The 7,275-nt window shown below is 38.3% G+C and overlaps 1 long non-coding RNA gene across 1 annotated transcript; it reads left to right on the forward strand.

Annotated features, from left to right (window-relative positions):
• The first annotated feature begins 5,471 nt into the window (after positions 1–5,471).
• On the forward strand, positions 5,472–6,710 carry LOC133850778 (uncharacterized). The gene is made up of 2 exons (XR_009895698.1): positions 5,472–5,617; positions 5,676–6,710. It is a non-coding gene; the product is annotated as an uncharacterized LOC133850778 (long non-coding RNA).
• The last annotated feature ends 565 nt before the right edge of the window (positions 6,711–7,275 follow it).

The raw sequence follows: 7,275 nt of genomic DNA on the forward strand, positions 1-7,275 counted from the left end.
TCAGTGCTTGTGCTTTGTGCTCTCAACGCTCTTTAGAATAGTAACTCTCCCTATCTTGGTGTTGTAGTTGGCTATCGTTCTATCTTGCGTCTCGCTCGACCTGTGCATACTCTCTGTGTTTTGTGCTCTTCGTAAGTACAGATCATATTAGTTTGCAATTAATTTATCTATTTTGGTTTATTTCTTTTCTTTTTTTTTTTAAATTTTTTAATTGGTCTAATAATCTTTGTTTTAGCAATATGTTAGTCTGCTATAACAAGAAATGCCGGGTACCAGTTGGTGCCAAAATGGGTTTTGTTTGTTGCTGGTTATGCGACAACGTTGCACATGAAAAATGTGCTGGCTTTAACGGCCGTATTGTGGATTTGATTTCGGCCAAGTCAGGATTGAGATGGACTTGTGAACACTGTAGGGACTCTGAACGCGATATTGCTGAGTTTATACGGCAGAAGCGAACTGGTTTTAAAGATATATTGGCGGGCTTTAAAAAACTCTCCGATAGCTTTTCTGCCTTGGATTCTGGGTTTAAGAGTATGAAGCTCTTGACCGAGTCTCCGAAGCGTAAAAAGGCCAATACGCGTCTGTCGATTACCCCAATCGAGCTTTCTGTCCCAGTGGATGTCCCAAGTCTATCTGTACCACCTGCTGGGGAATTATTGTCATTTAGTTCTCCGTCCCCTCAACCTTCGGTAGCTCTGGATGTTCAACATCATGACATTACGTCATTAAGATTGGAGTCTTCTGCTCCGGCTTCGATTTTGTTGTCGACTGAGATGGAGACGGTTGAAGAAATTCAACCATCACCATCCTCTGTTGAGATCGTTAGTGCTGTAACGATAGAAGAATCGCCTCCAGCTCCTACACCAGTTGTCCGCAACACATTAGTTGCAGTGCCACCTCTTAAGCAGATTTTCGTTTCAAGGCTTTCCCCTGATACGACTCCTGATGATGTTCGGGCTTATATTAAGTCCAAATCTCAAGCCAGGGTTAAAGTGGATAAATTTAATTTCTCGTACGAACGGGAGACTTCGTCATTTAAAATAAGTGTTCCCGCTGAACAATTAAGCATGATGTGCAGTAAAGAGTTTTGGCCGGAACACCTATTAGTTAAAGAATTTGTTGCTAAAAAGAAAAATCGGTTTCCGGTTTCTCTTCCTAGTAGTGGCAAGAATTCTATTTCAAAGCCTTCCTCTATGTCTGTCAGTTCAAAAAACTAACATCCTCTTTACTTCTTGGCTATCAGAATGTAAGAGGTATTTGTAGTAAACTTACTGACTTATATTTAAATAGTGTAAATTTCCCTTTCAATGTCATTGCCTTTTCTGAAACATGGTTAAAAAATGACATTCTTGATACGGAAATCTTTTCTAGTAGATTTTCCGTATACAGACGTGACTGCAAGGTGCGTCGCGGTGGCGGGGTTTTAATTGCAGTAGATGCTCAATTAAATTCAGAATTGATTGATCACACTTCTGATATTGAGCTAGTGGCTGTTAGATTATCCTTTGGTAGTTTAAACATTTTTATTTCTTGCTCATATATCCCCCCTGCTTCAGATGATGCTTTATATTTAGCTCATTTTTCTATTATTAATAACATTTATAATATGCTTTCTGATCGTGATCACTTTATAGTCCTTGGTGATTTTAATATTGCTGGGGTGTCATGGCATTCCGCCGAGAATCTAAATGGACTTTCCCCCTCTGTATCCCATGTTTTTATTGATAGTCTCTTCGGGGTATCATTGTCTCAGATTAATGGTATTCCAAATTGCTTAAACAGGTCTCTAGATCTTATTTTTGTTTTAGACCCAGATTCATGTTCTCTATCGAGAATATCTCCTATATCTTCCCCTGAAGACCCTTACCATCCAACTTTGGAAATTATGTTGGAGCTTCCATCTATTGCATCAGAATCGAGTGTACATTGTGGTGAGCTTTCTCGTTGTTTTCGGAAAACCGATTTTGAGAAACTTGTTCTGCTTATATCTCAAACTTATGCTTATATCTCCCAACTTTCTTTGTCTACGAACTTGGATATAGCGGTTGAATTTTTTTATTCTACTTTGAACTCGCTATTTGATGCTTGTGTTCCATCAAGTATTCCACATTTGTCTGATAAACCCTTATGGTTTACTAAGAAATTATCGAATTTAAAAAATCGTAAGTCGAGACTTTACAAAAAATTCAAGGAAACTGGCTCTTCTTTTGATTTTCTCCGCTATTCTGTTGTTCAAGCTGCTTTTCGCACTCATAACAATGAGTGTTATAATAATTATTTGAGTAGCGTAGATCCGCGTCATCACCAGCATATATGTCTTTGAAGAATATGACAGTATCTAATGGTCATGATGTTGCCGATTTATTTGCGGACTTTTTCTAAACGACATATTCTGTCCCAAGCTCTCAAAATTCCTTTTCTTATCCTTATTAGTTAAATTCATCTAATTGTATTTTTGGTCCTCTAATTACTGAAAGCTCTATTTTAACGGAAGTATTAGTTACAAAACCTGTTTTTTCGGCAGGTCCGGATGGAGTGCCTAGTTGTGTGCTAGGTATTGTGCTGGTAATATCTGTAAACCGCTTTTTAAATTGTTTGAATTATCCGTTAACTCATGTTCTTTTCCTAAAATCTGGAAAAAAAATCATACATTATACCTATCCTAAAAAAAAGGAGCAAATCTAAAGTTCAAAATTATCGGTATATCTAAATTGTCTGCGATTCCGAAAGCATTTGAAAAAATTATAACTTCTCAACTGCAACATCTGCGTAAATCTATAATTTCACCTTACCAACATGGGTTTGTGAAGTCTAGATCCACTTCTACAAACTTATTGGAGTTCTCTTCTATTGTAATTAAAGGATTCGAGAATAAAATGCAAACGGATGTCATTTACACCGATTTTAGTAAGGCTTTTGACTCTGTCAATCATCACCTCTTACTGTACAAGCTTAATGCTTTAGGGTTTCCTCATATCCTAATTGAGTGGATATCCTCATACATTTCCAACAGAATTCAAAATGTTTATTATAATGGTTTTGTATCTAAATGTGTTCAAGTCACTTCTCATTTGGGTCCTCTATTGTTCACTTTGTTCATAAATGATCTTCCTTCTGTTATTGAGCATTCCCGTGTACTTATGTACGCCGATGACGTTAAGCTTTGCCTGACATTTAATGATAGTCTTGCGATCTCACTGTTACAATGTGACCTTAATCGTCTAGAATCTTGATGCAGAGTAAATATGTTACATCTCAACTGCAATAAGTGTAAGTTTATGACCTTTTGTAGGGGTTCTTCTCAGTTAAATAACTATATGTTATATCATACTCCTCTTGAGCGAATTGAGGGTGTGAATGACTTAGGGGTTCTGCTTGATTCAATAAACATATTCTGTCTGCTGTAAATAGGGCCATGGGTGTTCTGGGATTTATAAAACGCTGGTCGAAAGAGTTCAATCATCCCTACATCACTGAAACTTTGTACGTCTCACTGGTTCGTCCTATACTTGAGTACGGATCTCTTGTCTGGAATCCCCAGTATAGGGTTTATCAAGATAGGATTGCATCTATTCCTTTGCTTGAAACCTTATTATTAGCTTATTTATCGAGTATTTAACTGTTATTTATCTTATTATACATATATTCTAATCAAATTTTTAATCTAATTTAATTAGCTGTCCAGTGTCTTTAATGTTTATTTGCGGTTTTCGTGTAATGCATGCTGTCCGTTTAGTTGCGTTCATGACGAAGGATTTGTCGAACTCATGCAAGAAGCGGTCCCGCGCTACAAGTTGCTGAGCAGAACGTATTTTTGCGATGTGATGCTTCCAACGGAATATGATCAGCTAAGCCTGTGGGGTCTTCTGTCGAAGGTTGTCATCGTTACAACGGACAATGATTCTACCATTAAAAAAGCGTGCGATATATTAACATTCAAGCATTTACCCTGTTTGGCACACACAATAAATCTGCGTGCTCAGGACATTTTAAAACTGGTAGCAGTAAATGTGATCATCTCAAAATGACATTGCTAAAATTGCTAAATGGCCCTTCCCCGATCACAAATGAAGAACTCGAGGTCTTGGATGACCTGTCGGACTTGCCATCACCTTTTCAGGAAGCGACTCTTTTGATGTCGACTAACACAAAAGTTTCCGTGTCGCTAATCATTCCCGTCATTGCCGAGATTCATCATAAAATGAATCAATTGAAAGCACAATTCCTCGCATCGCTACTCTCGTTGACCCTCGCTTAAAAAAAGGTGGCTTTCTCAGACCTTCAAATGCAGATCAAGCAGCCAAGGCATTGGAGCTGGAATTACTTTCGTTTAAGTCCACAACTTCACGACGTCCACCAACACCACCAGAACCAACGTCAAACGAGTCAAAATAGTATATTTGGTATATGGATACAGTACCTCATTGAAAATATACCATAGACGGCACAATATACCAGATTGTCGGCCAAAACAACTAAGACCCCTAGGAAGTAGGCGTTTTTCCCATACAAAAGTATTTCTTTAATAACTTTGACAATTTTTATCTGATCGCAACCAAATTTTTAGGAATCATTAATACTATAGCAATTATTGTATATACCATTTAGTATATTTTTAGTATATTTGGTATATTTTAATAATAATACCCCAAAATATATTTTTAGTATTTTTGTAGTATAATTGGTATGTTTTGAGAATAATACCGCAAAATATATTGCTTTTATTCAATAGGGTAGCGGGTATCTCACTTGCTTGTTTTTTTTTAAACATCGATGTTTTTTTTTGAAAACCTCGAGAACATCGATGGGCACGAACATCGACAATTGGCTTTTTAATGTGGCAATGTGTGCCAGTATGGTAACTCCAAATGTCGGGCGAAAGACACGTGTACATTTGTACACAGTGTTACCGACAACAATAAGGAGTGTCAACAGCGACAGCATCATGGAGATTCAGGGAAGACTATATGCCCAAAATGTGGAGCCACGCAGCGACTGTAGGAATGTGTCGACTTTCGACCATCGAACGTTAAACAGCGTTGGGAGTTTGGGAAATCGAAACTGCTATGTTTCTGGCGGCACCTCGTACGAAACTGCAAATCTAAAAAAACCTGTGGGGCTGATGGACGTAACTCACCACGAACTGCTGCATACTGTAGGGGTGAGCAATGTCCGTTAATTGCAGTTTGAATTTGAATTGTATGGCGGTATCGATATTTGCGACGCGACTGTTGTGCAAGCTAACAGCTGCTCGCGATAACATCTGCATTCGATGATTGATGCACTCGCCAACAGATGTTGGTATATTATCATCTATCGAATATTTGCAGTGAGTTGGCAGGATCACTTTTGCCATTCCCATAAGTATCGTATTAAATAATATCGATATCTAACTTAGATAATCAAGCAATATCGATATTCACGCTTAATCTAGGCTAGACCATCACTTTTCAATTCGAAATCTACAAAGATAGTGTGCCGCAGCAAAATATTAAAAATAAATCTGAAGGCATCCGTCATAATATTATATATATATTTTATTGGTGTTGTTCGGGAGTGCGCACTTTTCAAAGTGCATTGTTTTTATTTTCTTTGGCCCTCTTGTTGGTTTTACAAGGTACGTAGCGAGAAAACCACATTACATAATTCTAATTAGTACGTTTTTCCTGGTGTAGGATATTGTGTGTAATCACGTGGCAACGACCACAGTACAGCACACATCAACTGATCTGCAACTGCAGAGGCCCTGCGCCAAAAAGGCGTGGCAACAACTTTGCAAAGGGAGTTGCACCATACGCCTAGATATTTGCACTTGAGTCACCAGTTTGCTAAAACGGTTCCAGAAGGAACACCAGCGTCTGATAAACCCTTTTGAGAGAGAACGGATTAGCATAGAGCTGATCGTGGCCACTTCTCGTTACCAGTGTGGAAGTTGCGCCATGCGCTGCTGAGGCTGCGCGTTTCGCAGACTCGTTGCTACGACTCGCTGCTATGTGTTGCCGAGTCCGCACCACTCGTCGTCGCATCCCTGATTGGAAGTTGTGTTGACAGTGCGATTGTCACTGGAGGCCACTGCTGATTTTCGTTGATGCTCCTGACGCCGCCGATAGTGCTGTTGCACTCACTGCCGCCTTGATTGCCGTTTCTTTTCTCGTATACAATTTTTCTTGTCCATACAAAATGTTCAACAATATAGCGTAAATTCAATTAAAAATAGTATTGAAATATAATTCATATTTGAATTTAAATGTAAATTTTATATTTAGTATTATATTTTAAGTTAGATATAATCCAATAGTAAGTCCTCAGATGGGTATGGTATGTATATAATATTATATCAAAGCTGTTATATATTCTAATCCTTTTTTGAAGTTCACCCAGCTCATCAACTCATCAATCATCACAGGCCTGTCGATATCGATGCAGTATAAAAAAATCAGCGTATAATGAGTATGTGTAAGTACGGCATAGCCGCACAAAAATCGTTTGTAACTTGTATATGACAGCTATTATTTTTGTTATTATTATTCTTATTAGTATTATATTCATACCCATCCTATTAGGGAATACTAGACAAAATTAATATAGTAGGCAAATAATGCATAAAATGAAGTTATGTACATGCATTATAGAATATTTGAATTCTTTTGGTATTAATCTCTTGGAATAATCATGAAGTCGAAATAAATTATAAAGTAATGGGCACCTGATATTACTTTTTGTTGCTTAAATTGGGTAAAGGCATAGAGCCAGAAGCTTTTACAGGTTGGGAGGGTAAAGAAGAAGAACATAACCATCTTCGTTCTTCATATTTATATATTGAATGCATATGCTTCTTAACCGGTCTATCGGTTGATATCCTACCCTGTCTGTTCCCGTCTTAACTCTGTCTACCTTCTTTTATCTGTGTGGCACGGTAGCTTACTAGGTGGCAAAAGACCCACCCCACTTTCCCTGAGCTTTAGTCGACAATGTAGGCAGAGTATGCTTCCAGTTGGCTGCCCACTCAACGGGTCGTCTTATTATCAGACGACGCCCAAGACGTGTTCGTTACAATACTGCCGCAATCAGTGATGACAGAAACAAGCTGACGGGGCAAACAGTGCCCCGATCTGCCTGTTGCTTGTTCTTTAATTGAAAGATCCTTGTCGGACGGACTTTGAGCTAGAAGGACCGGCAACTCAACTGTGCCTGAAATGGACTGGTTGTTGGCGCATTTGGTATAGATTAATTTAAGAGCAATGTTATATGAAGTTATCAAAATAAAGTTGTTAG

Source organism: Drosophila sulfurigaster, chromosome 2L (genome assembly GCF_023558435.1).
Source record: "Drosophila sulfurigaster albostrigata strain 15112-1811.04 chromosome 2L, ASM2355843v2, whole genome shotgun sequence".
Classification (NCBI taxonomy): Eukaryota; Metazoa; Arthropoda; class Insecta; order Diptera; family Drosophilidae; genus Drosophila; species Drosophila sulfurigaster.